Here is a 4,786-nt window from a genome sequence, read left to right as displayed (position 1 = left end):
GTTGTGAGCCAATCTTTTATTGAATCATACATTTTTCAAAGAATCCATCTAATGTCTTACTATGCATTTACACATCCACTTTCCGCTTTTCAGGAACTCTGAAAAGCGGATCCTCCACAACAACACCTGCACTTTACATTGAGAATGAATGGCCAAAATTTAAAGAATACATAGTGGCCTGTAGAAAGATGAGGAATGGGAAGATTGAAAAACATATGGGAATTCACAAATTAATAAGAACAACACGAACAGGCTTGGAGGCCCGCTAAAGAGGGAACTTGAAACCATAAATGTAGGCAATGAAGAAAATCAAGCGAGAGCTGAAAGATAAGGACTTTGATCACCCCCTGAAGCAAAGAAGAGTTGATTGCATTGCTCAATGATTATGTGGATGTCTTTGCCTGTCCTACCGAGGAATATGCCTGGTCTTGGATACAGACATTGTAGCTGCACTAGAATACCATTGACTGGAAGGATGCAAGCCGATTAAGCAGAAAAAAGTAAGGAGAACTCATCCGGAGGTCTTAATCAAAGTAAAGGCGGAAATTGAAAAAACAATGGGACGCTGGTTTTTTGGAAGTAGTGAAGTATCCACAATGGGTGTCAAACATAGTGGTGGTACCCAAAAAAGGAAGGTAACGTAATCAGAGTTTGCGTGGACTTTAGGGTGATTTTAAACCGGGCTAGCCTAAAGATAATTTCCCTTTACCACACATAGATATGTTAGCTTGATAATGCAGCACGCAACTCCACATATTTCCTTCATGGATGGGTTTTCAGGCTACAATCAGATAAGAATGGCGCCAGAGGATAGGAGAAGACAAGCCTTTGTAACACCATGGGGAACCTTTTGCTACAAATTCATGCCATTTGGTTTAAAGAATGCTGGGCCACTTACCAAAGGGCTATGGTGACTTTGTTTCACGAGCATGATGCACAAAGAGATTGAAGTATACGTGGATGACATGGTTGCTAAATCTAAAGAGGGAGAGAATCATGTTCTAAATATTGAAGAAATTATTTGAAAGATTAAGGAAATATAAGTTGAGGCTTTAACCAGCAAAGTGTTCATTCGGAGTGAAATCCGTACGCTGTTGGGGCCGTTTGTGGGTGAGTGACAAAAAAGGGATAGAAGTGGATCCTGAAAAAGTAAAAACTATTCAATCTATGCCGACCCCCCCAAGACTGAGAAGGGAGGTGAGAGGTTTCTTAGGAAGGTTGAATTACATCGCTCGGTTTATATTCCCATTTAAACCGCGACTTGTGACCCGATCTTTCGTTTGTTAAGGAAGAAGAACCCTGGAATATAGAATGAAGAGTGTGATAAAAGCTTCTGAGAAAAATCAAGCAGTACTTGCTAAATCCACCTCTGCTTGTTCCTCCCGTACCAGAAAGGCCATTGATTTTATACTAACAGTAACCGAAACAGCAATGGATGTGTGCTTGGCAACATGATGAAACCGGAAGGAAGGAAAGGGCATTTATTACCTAAGCAAGAAGTTCACGGAATATGAGTCTAGGTATACTGTGATTGAGAAGCTGTGCTGCGCACTTAGCATGGGTGCTACAAAGAGATTACGTCAGTATATGTTGTATCACACTACATGGTTAATTTCCAAGTTAGACCTGTTAAGCGTACATTTGTGAAAAGCCTTATCTATCTAGCCGAATTGCAAGATGGCAAGTCTTTTGGCTGAGTATGACATAGTATATATGACGAGGAAAGCCGTGAAAGGGAGTGTTATTGCCGATCACCTGGCTGACCATGCTATGGAAGATTATGAAGCCGTTAAACTTTGACTTTCCCGATGGAAGATGTGTTTTGCAATCGAGGAAGAGAAATCAGATTGGGGATGGGTTATGTACTTTGATGGTGCTGTCATGTATGGGTAACGGAGCGGGGGGCAGTAATAATCTTCTCCTAATAAGAAGCAGTAATCCGCGTTTCAGTTAAGCTGCAGTTTCGGGTGCACCAACAACAACGGCTGAGCGGTATGAAGCTTGCATTCTTGGTTTAGAGGCTGCATTAGAGATGAACATCAAAAAGATAGATGTGTATGGAGACTCAATGTTGATCATTTGCCAAGTAAAAGGAGAATGGCAAACCAAAGAAGAGAAGTTAAGGCCTTACCAAGAATACCTGTCTCAGCTAGCTAAAGAATTTGAGGAAATAGAGTTCACCCATCTGGGAAGGGAAGGGAACCAGTTTGCAGATGCTTTGGCCACACTAGCATCTATGCCAAGATAGACTTTGGGCACAAGGTACAAACCAGTACACATCAATATCAGAAATAACCCTGCTCATTGTGCTCAGTCGAAAGAAGAAGTGGATGGAAACCCGTGGTACTATGATATCAAGAATTTCATCCAAAACCAGGCATATCCCATGGGGGCATCCAAAATCGACAAGAAGACCTTGAGAAGGTTGGCAATGGATTTTTATCTTGATGGGGAGATTTTGTATAAGAAAATCATCTGACGGGACTTTTGTGAGATGTTTTGGATGAATTTGAGGCAAAAAGCACGGTACGGGAGGTCCATGAAGGGATTTTGCCATCAACTCATGCTAGTGGACATGTGATGGCCAGGAAGATACAAAGAGCCGGGTACTTCTAGATGACGTTAGAGAAGGATTGTATCGATTATGTCCGGAAATGTCATAAGTGCCAAGTATACAGTGACAAAATCAATGCTCCTCCGGCTCCTCTGTTTAATTTAACATCTCCATGGCCCTTCGCAATGTGGGGAATTGATGTGATCGGACCGGTAAACCCAAAAGCCAGCAATGGTCATAGGTTTATTCTAGTGGCTATCGACTACTTCACAAAATGGGTAGAAGCTGGGTCATTTGCTCATGTGACGCAAAAAGTGGTGAAGAAATTTATTGAGAGAGATTTGATATGTCGGTATGGCCCACCAGAAAAGATTATAACTGATAACGCCCAGAATTTCAACGGCAAGATGATAATAGAGCTCTGCACTAAATGGAAAATCAAGCATTCCAATTCTTCACCATATAGACCAAAGATGAATGGTGCGGTAGAAGCTGCTAACAAGAATGTCAAAAAGATTATTCAGAAGATTGTAGTCACCTATAAGGATTGGCATGAGATGTTGCCATTTGCCCTTCATGCATATCGCACCGCAGTTCGAACCTCAACAGGAGCCACCCCATACATGTTGGTATATGGAATGGAGGCGGTGATGCCTTTAGAAATGGAAATCCCATCATTGAGAGTGTTGTTAGACTCTGAGCTGGAAGAGGTAGAATGGGCAAAGGTTAGATATGAACAGTTGAATCTGATCAGTGAAAAGAGGATAGCCGCGATCTGTCATCATCAACTCTACCAAAGAAGGATGGCTAAATCCTATGACAAGAAGGTTCGACCTCGAGGATTCCACGAAGGAGATCTTGTACTAAAGAAAATATTGCCTTTACCTGGAGAAGATCAGAGTAAATGGGCACCTAACTACGAGGGGCCGTACGTGGTGAGGAAAGCATTCTCAGGAGGAGCTTTGTTACTGTCTAGAATGGATGGAGAAGATCTAGCTAGGCCTGTGAATTCCGACTCTGTAAAGAAATACTACGCTTGATGTATTTCATAATTTCCTGTTCAATAAAATAAATTTCGGCCATAATTTCTCTTTGTAAAGAGTCCTTTTATATATATATATAACATATATCTCATAACATTTGAAATCTTTTGTTTAAAAGAACTTTTTTTTGGCATGACTAAGAAGATGACTCCATCAATTGGTGAACCAAATCAAATCTACTTGACATATAGTTGCACATCACACTAGGGGGCAAAAGGTGCACGAAATGCACATAAGGGTCCATAGTAAACCCAAACCCAAAAGGGATATCATAATAAAAAAGCATCTTTTATAAAATTTGCTAAGTGTATTAAAAGTTTCATGAACAAAACCAATTTTTTTTTCCTTTGGCGCAAAACTCAATGGAGCAAGAAAGGGCCCCATAAGGAACCAAAGATCTCTTCACTAAAAGGACATGAAGGATATTTCGGTTCATGAGAAAAGCTTGAAACAAGAGCAAAGAGGTTTACGACGAAAGGGGGACCTATGTTTCCAAGATAGGTAACAAAAACATACATGCATATTAACCATAATATATTGCTTTCAACATTTGTCAGATCGGGATTTCATCATCATTTCTCAGGAAGTGCGTTTTCTAACCCTACCTCTTTTCGAGTGCGCTGTTTGAGCCCTCACTTTTTGGGTAGTGCGTTTTCTAAACCCTACCTCTTTTCGAGTGCGCTTTTGAGCCCTCACCAACATTTTTCTGGGTAGGTCACCCATTACAACGCGACCATTTTTTTTCCATATTTTTATCTGGGTAGGTCACCCATTACAATGAGACCGCATTTCACATTTTTTTCTTGGGTAGGTCACCCATCACAATGAGACCATACTTTTCTGGGTAGGTCACCCATAAGAATGAGACCATTCTCCATTTTTTTGTTTATCTGGGTAGGTCACCCATAAGAATGAGGCCATTCCTTCCCCTCGGTAGGTCACCCAAAGAATGAGACCACTCTTCCTTTTTCCTCGGGCAGGTCACCCATCACAATGAGACCATATTTTCTGGGTAGGTCACCCATAAGAATGAGACCATTCTCGATTTTTTTGTTTATCTGGGTAGGTCACCCATAAGAATGAGGCCATTCCTTCCCCTGGGTAGGTCACCCAAAGAATGAGACCACTCTTCCTTTTTCTGGGTAGGTCACCCATCACAATGAGACCATATTTTCTGGGTAGGTCACCC

The 4,786-nt window shown here is 41.3% G+C and overlaps 1 pseudogene; it reads right to left on the bottom strand.

Annotated features, from left to right (window-relative positions):
* LOC118033914 (wall-associated receptor kinase-like 22) overlaps nucleotides 1-1,481 on the bottom strand; it is a 4,214-nt pseudogene extending 2,733 nt beyond the window's left edge.
* Between the last annotated feature and the right edge of the window lie 3,305 nt (nucleotides 1,482-4,786).

This window comes from Populus alba, chromosome 1 (genome assembly GCF_005239225.2).
Source record: "Populus alba chromosome 1, ASM523922v2, whole genome shotgun sequence".
NCBI lineage: Eukaryota > Viridiplantae > Streptophyta > Magnoliopsida > Malpighiales > Salicaceae > Populus > Populus alba.
This window is presented reverse-complemented; position numbering and strand designations above follow the sequence as displayed.